Consider the following 18,167-nt stretch of genomic DNA (forward strand, 5'->3'; position numbering starts at 1 on the left):
TCTAAGTTATGGTAATGCTTCTCACTGTCTGAACATGTCTTTTGCCTGTGACCGTAATGGATGATCAACCCCTCCCTATCCTATCTCAATTCCTGAGCCTTTTGATTCATTTTTCTCTTTCCCAGCACTGGGGTAAAGGGGTGACTGAACAGCTGTGTTGTGTTCAGTTGACCTCTGGGCTCAGACCATGACAATTCCTTAGCTCATGTCTTTTCTAAACTCACAGGAGAAAGAACAGATTTTTGGTCATGTCTACAAAATTAACAAAACTCATCTTTTAAAGGGCAAATTTTCACTTTGACTCTGTAAAATGATCTATCATATGACAGGTAAAGACACTGTTCACAGAAACAAAGACTTTCATAATCAGAATAGAATTTAAATTTTCATAGAGATGTGTGTATAAGCTTGGCAAAAAATATTGGCTTAAAAATAATACTGAAAATAGGGAAAATGGGGAAAATGGGGAAAGCTCTTGTCTCAGATGTGCAAGGATTATTACTGGGGAAGAGAGCATGAGTGTGATGACAGTGTGTTCTACTCTGCTCATTCACTGCCTTGGAATAATCTATTAATAAATGGGAAAAGCCAAAGAATTATTCCAACTGTATTGTGGAAAACACAAAGAATGATTAGATTAAAACATAGTTTAGGTAAAATATAAAGCAAAGGAAAAAAAAATACTATATCTCTAATCTACTAGATGCAATGGCTGGGAGAAAACAATCATGTATCACAAAAAATTTTCATGTCTATAAATATATTTAGAAGGAAACTGACTTGAAAAATCTATTTTGCAAGGGAATGGGAGTACGAAAGGATGGGAAAAGGATGGGAAAAAAAAAAAAAAAAAAGGCAATATGTGTTTGTGAAGTGTTTTGGCTCCCAAATAGCATATTCAATCAAAAGCATCTGACAACCTCCACATTGGAATCTTCTGCTTGTCAGGGAGAGGACTGTGAAAAAGAGAACAGTTAATATAATCACTTCAGACTTTCAGAAAGTCCCTCCTGATGTTCAGTTAAGGAAGTCTGTTGCTATCATTTTGTTCCAGGAGCAAAGCCTAGTAAAGATCACAAACTCTGTGTCTAACTATAATCTTAGAAGCACAGACTGAAGACATGGAGACTTGGAATCCATTCAATATCTTTTTTTTTTTTTTTTTTTTTTTTTTTTTTAACTGAGTAAGGAAGGAAATTCATTTTAAAGGAAAGAAGTAATACAGTGATTATTATACAGACTCGGCTGATACTACTTCCTTGTTTCATAATTGTATCTACAGTTGTTCATCACTATCTTATAAGTTAATGTATTAAGTGAACATGAAAATATTTGGAAAGGCAAATATAGGAAAAAAAGGAATATGTTTACAGACAACATGATTTTTTTTAATTTACATTGCTCAAGATCAGAGAAGAGTTAGTAGGACATCGAGAGGATATAGACTAAGTAAGAGAACAACACAAAAGTAGAAGGGATTTAATACTGACAATGTGAGTCAACCATGTACACTGCTGGTCTTTCACTGTGATCCATTTGAGAACTGGAGCTGACAGGATAAGTATGTGTCAAAATGAATTAGCACAAATGAAGACTGATACAGGAAAAAAAAAAAAAAAGAAGGAAACGCTATCATTAATTTCTATCAAGCTATAATAATTCTTCAGTTGAAATACTGAACTTCATTTAAGTCAGCCCAGTTCAAACTTATTAGAATTTAGATTTCTTTTATGCACATTTTTTGAAGAAGAGGATTAGGGCAAGAGAAAGCTTCACTGTGGAAACACTGGTCTTATTTACTCAGAGTGCACAATAATAAAAAATAACATAAGGATGATATGTTACGGTTAGGTAGATCATGACTTTTGACTCACTATTTAAGTATAATGTAAGATCATAGAGACATAAATTGAACTGAAAAGTAAAAAATATTCTGCCACATATCGTATCCTTTTAATTAACTTACATTAATCATTACCACAAGTTACTTGAGGCCATGAAACTAAAAAAAGTAAAATTAATATTTATATGGTTACTAAGAACATCATCTATAGTTGCATCAGACAGGCTTATATATTCACACATGTATGCCTTCATGCTCTAGGGAACAAATGAATGGAAAGTATATGGAACAGAAGAAGTTTTCTATGTTGTGGTTGTATTCACACTATTCTGAACAATATATGGGCCTGGGTCTGTTTACACTGAAGCCCAAAAATACAAATAGGGGCCAATTATTGATTTAGTTTCATAAGGGTTTTCCAAAATATTGGACGTCCATATTAGACCTGTTAACATCTTTTTAAAATAAATAAATATATATTTGCAAAATTTAGGGGTATTTGTAATGAATTGATAATAACTTTGCTATTTGAGGTGAAGTGTGTCTGTTTACACTTATATATCTACAGCATAGACAAGCTGAGCTGTTCATTTAAAGTTCCTTTTATAAAGAGAGACAAATGCTTCAATGTCATTATACATCCTTTCTTAAGACACCTCAAATAAGCCACATGAAGCTGTTGTGATCCTTAAGTCCAGGAGTAGTTGCTAAGCTGCACTCCTTCATATTTGAAAAGTCATGGCAGTCAGGTGAAGCGCCCAGTGACTGCAAAAAGAGAAAACATCACACCCATTTTAAAAATGGGTAAAAAGGAGGACCCTGGGAACTACCAAGTGGCCAGCCTCACCTCCATGTCCCGTAAGATCATGGAACAGAAATTCCTGGAAGATATGTCAAGTCATATGGCTGACAAGGAGGTGACTGGAGAGAGTCAACATAGCTTCACCAAGGGCAAATCATACCTGACTAATCCAGTGGCCTTCTACAATGAAGTGACTGCATTGGTGGATAAGGGAAGAGAAACTGGTGTTGTCTATATTGACTTTTGCAAGGCATTTGACATGGTCCACACAGCATTCTGGTCTCTAAACTGGAGAGATATAGATTTGATGGATAGACTATTTGATGGGTAAGAAGTTGGCTGGATGGCCATGTCCACAGCTCAATGTCCAAATGGAGTATTGTTCAATATCTTTACTAGTGACATAGACAGTGGGACTGAGTGCACCTTCATCAAGTTTGCTGATGATGCCCAACTTAGTGGTGCCACTGGAATGGATGTCATCTAGAGGGACCTTGACAAGTTGAGGGAGGTGATTCTTCCCCCGTACTCCACTCTGGCGACATTCCACCCAGAGTACTCTGTCCAGCCCTGGAATCTTCAGCACAAGAAAGACCTGTTGAGTGGGTCTAAAGGTGGGCCACAGAAATGATCAGAGGGCTGGAACACTTCTATTATGAAGTAAGGCTGAGGGAATTTGGGTTGTTCAGCCTGGAGAAGAGAAGACTTGGGAGAGGTCTTATTGTGGCCTTTCAATAATTAAAGGGCACTTATGAGAAGGAAAGGCATGTTTTTCCAGGACCTGTATTGATAGGACAAGGAGTAATATTTTTAAACTAAAAGTTATAAGGAAACAATTCTTTACTGTGAGGGTTGTGAGACCCTAGAACAGGTTGCCCAGAGCAGTTGTGGCTGCCCTCCCTGGAAGTGTTCAAGATCAGTTTGGATGGGACTTTGAGCAACCTGGGCTAGTGGAAGATGTCCCTGCCCATGGCAGGGGGGTTGGAACTAGATGATCTTTAAAGGCCCTTTCCAACCAAACCATTCTAGGGTTCTATTTAACCAATTGAAAGATGGTAATAGAATACCACAGTGCTTGTTTGATGTTATATTATGATAATGAGACATACGAAATATTTCAGCAGCCAAAGACCTAAATATTATGTTTGTAAAATAAGAGTGATGTGTTCAAGTCTTCTTTTTCTTACCCATGTTCACACATCTAAGAGACGATTTTTAAGGATTTTATGTAAATAAAACGAGGTATTAAAATTCTTGTCTTTCTCAGTGCTTGCCTGATTGCATTCAAATACCTTTTTTCTAGTCTATTTTGGGGAAAAATCTATTCCACTCTATTTGTATAATGTTAGACCTATGCATGAACTACCACATTCCTACATTACCACATAGAATAGATTTAATAATTTTCAGACTGGGTACAAGTCTTCAGGAATGTTTATTGTGTGAATTCTTATTTTGCAGTTTCAGAAGTCATCTCTTTGTCATTTTCTTAGCAAATTAATTGAAAGGTGATAACAAGACAAGTACTAAACCCATCTTTTTGTTCTATCCTAGAAGAACAGAATACATCTCATATCTGCCTCTTTTAAATTAAACTTGTTTATATCTTTAACATTTATTATTATTATTATTATTATTATGATTGAAATTCGGCTAATATTTTACCCTTACTACATAAATTAGCACGAATTTTTCATATTTATTTTAATCAACATATATCACCTTATGTTAGAGGACAAAATAATCAGTGTGTATGAGTTCAGCTGTGAAGAGCAGTATTTTTTACCTAGGCTGCTTTTCCTGTGTCTTGGTAAATATTTGTCTCAGTATTCAATAGTTCATTGAATAGGATTCACATATTCAGCTGTTGACAAATCTTGTTAGAAAATAAAGATGTAGACAACCTTTGCAATAAATGTCCCAGATATATGTAATATTTTTATTTTATTTTAGTAGTGGATTCTATTTTATGGTTTAAGGTCCTCAGGTATTATTTCAGGCTAGGATCTAGTTGGAACACTGCTCGACAAATGAACATAATCATTACAATGTTGAAGTACTTAATTTATGTGACTGGTAATATTATTCTTTTCTATAATTAAAATATTTTTATTTCAAAAATTACTTGATACAAATCAAGCCTTGCTGAATAGCAAAGTAGGAGGGGGAGCTGAGCTGAGGAAGGAACCCTTGCAGAAACAGCTATTGTTGATAATGATCAAAAATGGCAAGAGAAATTATCAACTTACTATATAGTCAGCATGAAGCCTCTGTTTAATGCAGTCATATTGTTCTGATTGTTCTTTACTTCTTTTACCCAGACATTTCTTAAACAGGCAGTTATTACAGAAGCACACACATGTGTCTTTATCCAGGAACTCATGTCTTGTGCAGTATGTGTTTATCAATGAAAAACAGGTGTTCTCTTTTTGCTCATCACCATTTGGATTGCTTTCAACTGATAATGCCTTTAAAAAATGTGAAGAACACCTGCCAATTTTATATCAGAACTGGTATAACTAGTCATATTTTTAGTTTTATTGCCAATAATATCTTGTTTCTTGAAAGCTTCTATTGGACTCTCTTACCACTGATGTCAGTCTGGATCTGTCCAGCTGTACAGTCAGTATTTCTTGGCAATAGTCTGTGTGAATCTGGTTATACATACACACTCTTTGTCTTTGAAACATTTAAACTATAACAAAGGAAAAAAAACACCTTGTTTTTCTTTATCAGCATTTTTCTGTACTTTACTGGAATTCTTACCAGTTGAGTCTTGTGTGATTGCTCTTTATTACCTACAATACAATTCTAGGAGTAGAGTATAATCTGTGTTTATATTGCTGAAGGGGTTATCCTGAGATATGGATCAAAGTCCTGATTCTGATAGTTTTGGATGGTAGTCAGCCATGTACTGTGGACATCTAAGTGTTAACTTCTATATGTAAAATAAGTGCTTGGGTTCCTGTTACAGTTAGTGGAGAGTGGAGCTCAATTTTGTGGCCTGTATTTCTATATATGCATCTGGAGCCACATGAAGTGCCCTAGAATACTCATGGTCCTCAGAGATATAACTCAGTATCTATGGGAGATTTGTACCATACTGATAGTTGGGGACAGGGAAGGCACTATGCTCTGAGTGAAGCTTCTATATGTCTACTGCTAGATGTCTAAGCATCCATTACGATCTAGAGAAATCTAATGCTTGAGTTGCTTCACAGCAGCATCATTGCCATATGAGACATTCTAGAATATCCTCTCTGGCATCCAACTTCCAGTATAAGTCTCCTCTCCTGAAATATCTACCAGACCCACATGGATATCTCTGATAAACTAAAATATCTTAAATGTCATGGGGAATCTTGGTGTGATCAACTCAATGGGATCTTTTTTATCTAAAATTTGCCACTGAATTATTTATTTTAATAATAATGCTTGTAATTACATATTTTATTTTTAATCTAAAGGGTATTAGTAATCCTTTGGTGACCACTGGAATGTTAGCATGAGATTGAAGATAAATTAATTAATACAAAATCTTCTTGTATTGAAAAATAAAATATTATCATTCTGAATAATATTTCGTTAACATAGATGGATTTTACAAAGTATTTTATAGAATAGGTATTAATTATTACTGTAAATATAATTTAGATGTAGATTTATCTGTTACTAACATTTATTAAATACTTGAAAAACCAAGATCAGTTTTCTTTTTCTTCACCTGTATATGAATCAAACTTAGGCAAAGCAAGGGTATACTTCTTTGAAAAATATTCTTTGCTTTTTAAAATTAAAACGAAAATCAGGTTTTTAGATTTCTTAAAAACTCAAATTATGATTAAAAACATTGAGTCACACTGCATTATTTGATTTACACACACATACATGAGGATTTTGACAAGCCAGTTTAAGCCAGTATGCTACACCCATCTTTTAAGTCCTGTTGAATAAATCATACAGGCAAACTCAATGAGTGTCTTGATATATTTCTTTAAATTAAACCCTTACAAATTAAATTTGTCTAGACCCATACATTGGTTTTCATTGATCAACAGAATTTCCTCCTCAGGGCATAAAAGTTTTTTAAAGTATTTCAATATAAAATTTATTAACATGGAATTTATAAAAGAAAAGGCATAACTTGTTCCTTTTTTTTTTTTTTTTTTTTTTTTAATTTCATTTTCCAGGAAGCTCAGAAGTCTAAAGGACACTGATGAGGAAGAAATTCAATGATGTGTGAATTAAGTCTGTTGGAAAGGCTTGACAATGTCCACATACAGTGAAACTGATGTGCAAATTAGGATTAATGAGGCCTGGATCCATGAAAACTTCAAACTTTGACAAAAAGATATCTCCAGCTGGATTCTGCTCTCATGCAGTGTCATTCCCCAAGAATTAACTCTTTCCCGTGACCCCCAAAATACCTCTATCTGCCTCATAGTTGAGCTCTTGATTTTTCTCCTAGGTTAAACAGCTCAGTTTAATTTAGCAGGCAGCTGGCCAACATCAATCAGCTGTGCTTCATACAGCCACCTGCTGCTCTACCACAGCCTCACTGCTCATCGACTTCCCCTTATCATCACCCACAACCACATGGCACTGAGCCCAAAGCTTGTGCTTTAACCTACCCCACCTTCCCCAGACTTCTACCTGTTACCCAGATTCATGCAGAAAGATAAACATCAGCAAAGAACAAGACAGAGAAAACCTTCAGGAATCAAAACCAGTGATTACTGGAGTGCTATGGTTTATGGTTGTGTTGCGGTACTGTTATGTATCTATCCCATTGAATGCAAACCAAAGCTGTGCCATCCACATTAGGAATCTGTGTGGCATAGCATGGTCAATAAAGTATGTTTTTTCTGATTAACAGAAATTTGCACCCAGACATGTTCCAGACATGATAATTCTGTTGGTTAACTTGCACCAAGCAAACATCCTGCTATACACAGACTAATGTCTGAAACAGAAAGCATGAATGTATCTGTATTTGTATAGGGTTGTTACTACATACCTCTATGTGTGGGTTTTTTTTTTTTCAAAATTCATAATTGGTTTTCTAACAGATTTAATAAAAGGAATAAGAAATCTTAGTGCTTTTGCATCAAGATGCACAATTCAAAAAAGATTTTATAAACAACTGCCCTTTTCAGGTTAATTGGAGATTTAAAGTAATGTATTGGGGCACTGTGAGTTGAAAGTGCCTCCATTAACACATATTATTGCTCTTTGCAAGAATTATATAGTCAACGCCTCTTGAATAAACCTTGTGTAGCTAGACTCAGTTTAAGAACCATATTGTAAGGTCTGTTTAAGGTACACCCAAAATAAAAATATCCCATTAACAAAATTCTATCAAACAAACATGAATTAGAGATATGGTGTTTGAGACAAACTAAGGTATCCATATACACTTTCATTCTATTTATTATTTTTAAAAAATTATCAATAATGTAGTAAAAATGACAAAATACTGATGTAATTTTAAAATGGTGTCAAACTTTGGAGAACTACCTAATTCTATTCCTCTCAAAATATTGCTTTTTGTATAGCATACCATATAATTCAGAAAGGTTTGCAATCTTTAAGGATTCCCTAATGGATAATTACTAACATGATGTGACAGGTACTGATACTTTTATAATTAAAAAATTGAATAGAGATTTTAAGAGTTCAAGCAAAGAGCAAGATTTAAAGTTTCAAAAAGAAGGATAAATTGTACCCAGGACTGAAACTAGGTACTTAAAGAAACCCAAGAAATCAAAACCAAAAATGACCAAATTTAAAAGCAAAAAACAAAACCAAGCACAAACAAAACCTAACTAAACATGGAAAAGCAGCTGAGGTAATTTAATAACTTGCAAAAAAGTTTTTAAATTACTAATTAATTTGGATGGCTCACATATTTTTGCATTTGTTCTTTCTTTGAGATGGTTTCATGTGGGAACAGAAGAGCAAATGTAAAAGAGAAATTATTCCAACAACATTTTTGACCCACTAAATTCAGAGAATAAAAAAAATTTTCAAAATACTTTATTTTAATGTAAAATGTCCATTCCGTCATGTTGCATGTCATAGAATAAAAACACTTCTTTTTCTGAACAATTTGTTAGCAATTTCAATCAACATAATTCAGTTTAAGTTACTGATAAATTTAGAAACTTGGCCATTTACAGTATATGATAAAGATCATCACTAGGTTATCTTTAAGGTCCCCTCCAATCCAAATCATTCTATGATTCTGTAATTCTGTGTTTCTATATGCTTTAGTGAATATTTGGCCAAATACTTTCTCTAGTATTAAGATGTAAACTTCAATCTAATCCTCGGAATTTAACTAGGATTTAATCCTACTTTACACCAACATAACTGAGAATAGCATTTAATTTACTGTTTTTCTGAAATAAATGCCTCCTTTGGGATAGCTTCTCCTTTCCTAATATTGAAACAAATCAAAGCCAGAAGACTGTAACTATGTACTTTCCTGAAAGGAAAATGCTTAGCTAATGCTATCAGCACTTAGCCTGAAGATGCTTTCAGAATCATAGGTGAATGTAGCCCATACTCTGGCAATGGCCAGAGGATAAAAACTTCCAATCACAAGAGCAGAATATGCCATGAGGACCTATCCTTCCTTTTCTCCCAGTCATGTAAAGTCCTGCCTTAAGGACAGAAGGTGGACAGCTGAATTATCACAGGGAATCAACTTGCTCATATTACTGTGATATTCCAGACTTCAGATCAGTCTATGACCTGTAGTTTCTCCAATTTATATTGGGAGCTATTAGAAGTACTGCATTAGTTACTAAAGAAATGGGTAATTCAGGTGACACAGGATATTCTGTAAATCAGTATCTATAAGGGCATTGTATATCTTTGGTTAAGGGATCTGAAATTATATACAGAGGTACTCCAGTAATAATCAAGAAAATGACAGAGCAGGAATTGAATATGCAACAAATTGAGTTACTTTAAGGCCAGATGAATCAGTACAAGCATCTACACAGCATTTTTGAAACTCTTCATCATAGTTATCATTCTCTGATTAAAAAAATCATAGAACCATAGAACAGTTTTCGTTGGAAGGGACCATAATGATCATCCAGTTCTAACCCCCCTGACATGGGCAGGAACACCTTCCACTAGACCAGGTTGCTCAAAGCTCCGTCCAACCTGGCCTGGAACACTGCCAGGGAGGGGGCAGCCACAGCTTCTCTGGGCAAGTTATTCTTGTGGCTCATCATCCTCACAGTAAAAAACTTCTTCATTATATCTAATCTAAATCTACCAGCTTTCAGTTTAAAACCACTACCCATTGTCCTATTATTGCCCGATAAATCATCCCTCTCTATTTCCTGTAGGCCACTTTAAGTACTGGAAGGATGTCTCCCTAGAGTCTTTTTTTCTCCAGGCTGAACAACCCCAACTCTCTCTGTCTGCCCTCATAAGGAAGGTGCTCCAGGCCCCTGGCCATCTTTGTGGCCTTCCTCTGGACCTGCTCAAGCAGGTCCATGTCTTTCTTGCGCTGGGGACCCCAGAGCTGGGCACAGCACTCCAGGTGGGGTCTCATGAGAGCAGAGTAGAGGGACAGAATCACCTCCCTTGACCTGCTGGTCACACTTCTCTTGATGCAGCCCAGGATATGGTTGGATATCTGGGCCGTAAGTGCACATTGCTGGCTCATAGTCAGTTTTGCATCCACTACTACTCCCAAGTTCTACTCTGCAGCACTGCTCTCAAATCCACTCTTTGCCCAGCTTGTATTTGTGCCTGAGATTGACCTGACTCATGCGCAGAACCTTGCCCTTGGCCTTGTTGAACTTCATGAGGTTTGCACAGGCCCACCTCTCAAGCTTGTCAAGGTCCCTCTGGATGACATCTCTTCCGTCCAAGTGTGTTGACCGCAATACACAGCTTGGTGTCATCAGCAAACTTGCTGAGGGTGCACTCAATCCCGCTGTCCATGTCACCAACAAAGATGTAAAATACCATTGGCCCCAACAATAACCCCTGAGGAACACCACTCATCACTGGTCTCTTGGACATACCGCAACTCCTTTGAGTGTGACTATCCAGCCAAATCCTTGTCCACTGAGTGGTCCATCCATCAAATCCAGGGACAGTGTGAAATGCTTTGCACAAGTCCAGGTAAATCTGTTGCTCTACCCTTATCCACCACCAGTGTAATCCCGTTGCAGAAGGCCACCAAATTTGTCAGGCACAATTTGCCATTGTCTGAGGCCATGTTGACTGTCACCAACCATCTTCTTATTTTCCATGTGCCCTAGCATATTTTCTGGGAGGATCCACTCCAAGATCTTACTGGGCACAGAGTTGAGACTGACTGGCCTGTAGTACCTCAGATATTTCTTTTTTCCTTCTTTAAAAATGGGGGTTATATTTCTCCTTTTCCAGTCAGCAGAAACTTCACCGGACTGCCAAGTCTTCTCAAATATGACAGACGGGTTTAGTCACTTCATCTGCTAGTTCCCTCTGGACTCATGGATGCATGTCATTAGGTCCCATGGACTTGTGTATCTTCAGGTTTCTTAGATTGTCTTAAAATCTTTTCCTACAGTAGGTAGTTCTTAATGCTCCCAGTCCCTACCTTTGCCTTCTGTGACTTGGGTGGTGTGGCAGGAGCACTTGCTGGTGAAGACTGAGGCAAAAAGTCATTGATTACCTCAGCCTTCTGCATATCCTAGGTAACCAGGTCTCCAGTTCCCTTCTGGAGAAGGCTCACACTTTCCCTATTCTTCCTTTTATCACCAATGTACCTACAGAAGCTTTTCTTGTTGCCCTTGATATCCCTGGCCAGATTTAATTCTATTGGAGTTTCAGCCTTCCTAACCTGATCATTGGCTGCTTGGACAGTTTCTCTTCATTACTCCCAGGCTACATGTTCTTGCTTCCAGTCTCTGTAGGATTCCTTTTTATGCTATCCAGGAGCTCCTTGTTCATCCATGCAGGCCTCCTGGCATTTTTACCAGACTTCCTCTTTGTCAGGATGCATCGTTCCTGATCTTGCAGAAGGTATCCTTGAATATTAACCAGCTTTCCTGAACCCCTCTTCCCTCCAGGGCTTTATCCCATGCTACTCTGCCAAGTAGGTCTCTGTAGAGGCCAAAGTCTGCTCTCCTGAAGTCCAGGAAAATGAGCTTGCTGTGCACCCTCCTAGCTGCTGTAAGGATCTTGAACTGCACCACGTCATGGTCCTTGCAGCCAAGTTTGCCCTTGAGCTTCACACTCCCCACCAGCCCCTCCTTGTTTTTGAGAACAAGGTCCAGCATAGCACCTCTCTTTCTTTGCTTCTCTTTCATTTGGAGAAGGAAGTTACCATCAGTACATTCCAGCAACCTCCTGGATTGCTTATTCCCTGCTGTTGTCCCCTTACATATATTGGGGTAGTTGAAGTCCCTCATGAAGACCAGGACTTGTGAATGTGAGGCTGCCTCCATCTATCCATAGAGGGCCTCATCCACTTGGTCTTCCTGGTCAGGTGACCTGTAGCTGACCCCACTATAATGTCAACTGTCCCTGCCCTCCCTTTAATCCTGACCCATAAACCCTTGGTCAGCTCCTCATCCATCCCCAGGCACTCCAGATGGTCACTGACATAGAGGGTGACCCCAACTCCTCATCTCCCCTTTCTGTCCTTACTAAAGAGCCTGTATCCTTCCATTCCACCACTCCAGCCATAGAACCCATCCCACCACATTTCCGTGATGCCAGTAAGATCATAGTTCTGAAGGCATGCGCACACGTCTAGCTCCTCTTGTTTAGTCCCCATGGTATGTACATTTGCATAGAAGCATTTAAGTGGGACCAGGATGAAGCTGACATACTGGCTGGAACTGCTTTGCGTTACTCTTCAGATGCTCTCCTGCTGATCTGTGATCCCATCTATTGCTGGCACTGGCATCAAAATTGTAGGAGCAGGATGGATTGAGGTTCCCTCCCCTAGCAACTTTTGTTTAAAGTCCTCTTCACCAGCTTGGATCAAAGATGTTCTTCCCCTTCCCTGACACACGGAGCCCATCAGTCCCCAGTAGACCAGGTTTCTCAAAGAGAGTCCCATGTTCTAAGCAGCCAAAACCCTGACTGTGGCACCAGTACCTTAACCAACTGTTGATTTGCCAGATTTAACTGGCTCTTTCAAATCCCTTCCCTTTGACCAAAGGGTTGGAAAACCAACCTGAGGTTGAGTCCCTTACTGCTTCTCCCAGGGCTCTGTAACGCTTCTTGATACTCCTCAGACTTCTCCCGAGAAGTCTTCAAATAAAATAAAAAAAGTCATAAAATCAAATAAAATCCTGAGTTTGCCACAGAAAAAGGTTTTGCAAGAGAGGTGCAATACAGATTTGGTTTGTGGAAGGTGTAGGTTTAGAAGCTTTAACAGTACCTAAGAATAAGACAACTGGAGATAGAGCAATACCAGTTGGTTAACTTTTCAAGACTGAAAAAGAATACAGACAACTCACACTGAAAGACCAAAATGCATTCCATCTTTATTTCCACAGAAAGATTCAAATTGTAAAGGTTTTCGCCAGGAAACAAACTATCACTAGATAGACTGTAGAGCAGAAAAAGGTCTGGCCAAACGGATGGGAAAGTACTCTCTTCATGTTTGTGATTGTCTGTGATTGCCCATTTTCTTTTATTGAAGTAGATGTGGGTATTATTAGTTCTACTTAACAGAATAAGAGAAATGCTTTATAATTTCTGAGGGTCTGCTCCTCAGTGTTCATAGTTATTTATTTTAAATTTCAATGTTAAATATTTTAATATTTACTTTACAAGGAATGATCAGAATTGTCAGTTTTTCAAATTTATTTCGAATCTGAAAATAATTGCTTCAGGTTTTGGAGACCTGTGGCGACACAATCATACCATATATTAAAAAAATAAATAATCATAAAGAAAAGATGAAAAGCATGAGTCATTAAAGGAACCAACAAAAGGTTGCTAAAGGTTGCTAAATATAGCCTTTTTACTTTTTTTTTTTTAAAATAAATAATTCTTTGTTGTTGTTGTTGTTTTTGTTTTTGTTGTTGTTCCAGGAATATTAGAGTGCTTAGACACTTCCCAGATTCACTGTTAAAATATCAGTGTTGATTATTTTAGTAAATTTGCAAGTATAAGAACATAGGAATTAAAATTGGGTTTGTTTTCCCAAAACTTTGCCATGTTTTTTTCTAGCTTTATGATCTCATAAATCTGGGGTCACAGCACCCTAGAATGTTTGTCATGCTATAGTAGACTGGATTTATCGGATTTAAGGCTATTTAATATAGGTAGAATTCTTGCACAATGTGACCAAAGGTATGTAATATGCCACTTTCTTTCTCATTAAAAACAGCTTCAGAGTGAGAAGCCAGAAAAACTTTGAAGATACAGGAAAAGTCAAAGGAAATTAAAAAGATGTCACAAATAGCACTTTTACAATTAATCTGTCACAAAAATAAAACTATACCTTTAGGTTTTTAGAAGTTAATACTATGGATGAGATTACTGTCTGCAATTTTAAATTTTGTGAATGATAATATCACTAGAAACTGTAGCTCACCTCTTCTGATATTAGAAATCTGGAAGTTTCCCTGGAACTTCAGACAAATATGGATAAACTCACAAACAAACAAAGATAAAAATATTAAATTGAACTAACAAAAGCACATCAGAGATTATATGTTGCAGGGATAAAGGAGTAGAATCTCTCTGAGGCAGAACTGATGATGCTTTTGTATGAGGTTTCCAGTTATAACCTTATTTAATGCAACTACTACCCATGGTTTAAAGTAAAAAAGTTGTAGTTACCAGCATAAAACTCTGCCTGTTTAAGTTCCAATTCTGCCATGTTTCTCTGCCTTCATTTTAATCATGTCTGCTGCACATCTAGCTTCATTTCCCATGGTTTTAAAAAAGGCTTTTTAAATCTCCGTTGTCTAATGTAGAAGTCTAAATATGAAAGAGAACTAATTAGTATTTTATCTCCCTTCAATAATTTCAATATTCTTACATGAATGTGTAAAACACAATACTACATAAATATTCATAGGTAATACTTAAAGTGGGAATGTGTAGGAGGAGGGCGTACCTGATTTCAGCAATGACAACCTGTCCTGTATATGCAAATTGTATTTGAAAGAATTCTAAACACACATACATGTACCCAACTCCATAACTCTAGCTGTTACGGAAGCTCTCAAATAAACAACCAACCAGCAAAAATTAAAAATTTGTTGTTAACACATTAACTAGCCCTCCACAACTATGCAATTACAGGTTCAAATGCCGACGAGAAGAGAACAGAACAATTTCCTAGGGTTTAAGACAACCCAAAATGCGGAACAAAGCATCACTTTCAAGGGTTTAATAACAGCCCAAAACGCTCTATCACTCACCTAACAAGTGAGGTCTCTCAACTATGAGGTACTTCTGAGGGCAGCCTCCCAACCCAAGTCATCTCAAGGAGTTTCCTTGGGCAACATCTTGACCCAAGGGGAGAGTCCTCAACCTCAACGTGCTCCAGGGGACAAGCTCAAAATGGCTCCTCCAGGGGACTCCGTTGACACCCAGACTGAATCTGATCTGTGGTCAGTAGCAGCTCCTATTGGCCAAAGGCCCAAACTACCATGAAGCCCTGAGAACGAAGGCTGCTACACTTCAGCAGACAAGAAGCCCTATTTTCATCGGGTGGGTGCACCCGCCACACTAGCTCAAGCACATCTATGACATAGATTTCACCATGTATGGAAGCCTGTAGGAAGATTACTGGAACAAATGTTTTTATGCAAATTTAATTTCTCAGTTTCTCTTTTCCAAAACTCCTTTGTTTTTTGAATGCTACCTTAACTTCAGGTTACACAGAACAAGTCTTAATGCTCTGCTTTTATTTTAGACTTTTTGCCTGTGGCCAATGCAGCATCCTGAAGAAGAACTGGCTGCTGGTCCCAGAGAGTGGTGGGCAATGGAGCTAAATCCAGCTGCTGACTGGTCACAAGTGGTGTTCCTCAGGGCCTGGTGTTGGGACCATTTCTGTTCAAAATCATTATTGATGGTCTTGGTAAGTATATAGAGCATATCTTCAGTAAGTTCCCAGATGACACCAAGTTAAGCGGGAGTGTCGATCTGCATGAGGATAGGGAGGTTCTACAGAGAGACATGGATAGATTGGATCGGTGGGCCAACGAGTTTCAGCATGGCCAAGTGCCAGGTCCTGCAGCTGGGCCACAACAACCCCCTCATGGCTACAGTCTTGGGGAGGTGTGGCTGGAGAGCTGTCTGGAAGAGAAGGATCTAGAGGTTCTAACTGAAGCTGAACATGAGCTGGCAGTGTGCCCAGGTGGCCAAGAAAGCCAACGGCATCCTGGCTTGTATCAGAAATAGTGTGACCAGCAGAAGCAGGGAGGTGACAGTTCCCCTGTACTCTGCACTGGTGAGGCCACACCTGGAGTATTGTGTCCAGTTTTGGGCACCTCAACACGAGAGAGATATCGAGGTGCTGGAGTGAGTGCAGAGGAGGACAACGAAGCTGGTGAAGGGCCTGGAGAATAAATCCTCTGAGGAGCCATTGAAGGAGCTGGGACTGTTTAGTTTGAGGAGGAGAAGGCTGAGGGGAGACCTCATCACTCTACAGCTGCCTGAAAGGAAAGAGAGGTCGGTGCTGGTCTCTTCTCACAGGTAACTAGCGATAGAACAGGAGGGAATGGCTTTAAACTGCAACAGCAGGGGGGTGTGGGGGTGTGGGTAGACTGGACATTAGGACAAAATTTTTCACAGAAAGAGTGGTCAGACAGTGGAATAGGCTGCCCAGGGAGGTGGTGGAGTCACCAGCCCTGGATGTGTTTAAGGGTCGTTTGTGTCCTGGTTTCGACCAGGTTGAGGCTAATTTTCATTGGAGTATTTCATACCATGTGATGACATACCCAGGGATTTAGGTGGTCAGGCTCTCTCTCTCTCTGTCGCCACACTCAGTAAGCCGCTGCTGCATTTTACCCATGTCTTTTTGGATTCACTATTGTTACTGTTGTTCTCTTGTAATATTTAGTAATTTTTTTTAATTTTTTTTTTTAAATTCAACCTACAAATTCTCTTCTTTTTGTCCCTCCCCTATTTCACCCAGAGGGGGGAGGGGGAGGTGAACAGCCAGCCATGTGACATCTGGCTGCTGGCTGAGTTCAAACCTCCACAGTTTGGATTAGATGTTGGGGGATATGCTGTAGGGGAAAACTTTGTAGAGTAGGGCTGATGGTTGCCCTTGATGATCCCAAGGGTCTTTTCCAACCTGAATGATTTTTTGATTCTGTGATCCTCACCTTATCCTTATTAAAAGAGTCTCTGTAGTATTAATAGATTTACTATTCAAACTGCAAATTTAACTAATGTATTTCTGTACTTGGGCAGGCAAGTCACAGAAAATCAGTGCAGTAGTCAGATGATATAATGTTAGACCTCATTTATAGAACTGTGTTTAGGACCATGTTTGTAAATTTAGCATAACACTTAGAGACCTTTGCATTGCTAGAAAACCTATATTACTTAATCAGACTGCAGCAGATACAGATAAGAAACTGCAATTCAGAAGTTCCAGAAACTTATTTGAAATCATTTAGGTATGTTTGGAATTCCTATCAAATACTATATGTCAATTTATATTGGAAACTGCAACCATCCCAGAAATGATGGTGGTAAGTCTCTATGCCAGTTTATTCCAGTATTGCGCTTTCATTATTTCTTATGGGCTGTACTAATTATAACTCAGTGCTAGATCAACATTTGTCCACTAGAGAATCACTAAGGCTGACACATACATTTCAGAAATACTGAAGATTTAAAGAAATGTATTCCCCGATTGTATTTGTGTATTTCCTGTGTCAAATGTGTAACGGAACATTAAGTTGGAAGTTAATTTAAAAAGAGAAAAGATGCTATGAGAGTACATTGAAATATAGCATATTAATACAATTGTGTGTAGTTTTTATGCATAGTGAACAGGAAGAAATGCCTAGAAAACTGTCTTTGGGGGTAGAAATTGCTTGTATTACTTGATTCGGTTTTCCATTTTAAAGCTTCATTTACAGTATCTCAACAGTCTGTAACTTATTCTGAAGGCACATTTATTCATTGACAAAAAAACACTTCTTATAAATAAAATTCAATGCCATAAACAGAATTTTAATAATAGAAGTATTTACAGAAGAATAGGGTAGGAAGTTTTAAAAAATACTTTGTTAATCTACTATGCCTAGGGAACCTATCTACTTTTATTTGTTTATGTATTGAAGTTGCATGTGAAGTGTTCAAAAAATTGGAAATTATAAAATTAAATGATGCCACCGTACATCCATGGTTTAGTTCACTCTGGATTATTATATATTCCTTAAACATCTGGCCATGCTCTCATCTTCCATTCACTGGAACTTGTAGTCTTTGTTATGTGCGGAGAGTTGAGAATGCTTTCTGGATTGTTTAATGAATATTTCTCTGAATTTGCAACACTTAAGATATGAGCCTTGGTAT

Source organism: Athene noctua, chromosome 1 (genome assembly GCF_965140245.1).
Source record: "Athene noctua chromosome 1, bAthNoc1.hap1.1, whole genome shotgun sequence".
Taxonomy (NCBI): Eukaryota; Metazoa; Chordata; class Aves; order Strigiformes; family Strigidae; genus Athene; species Athene noctua.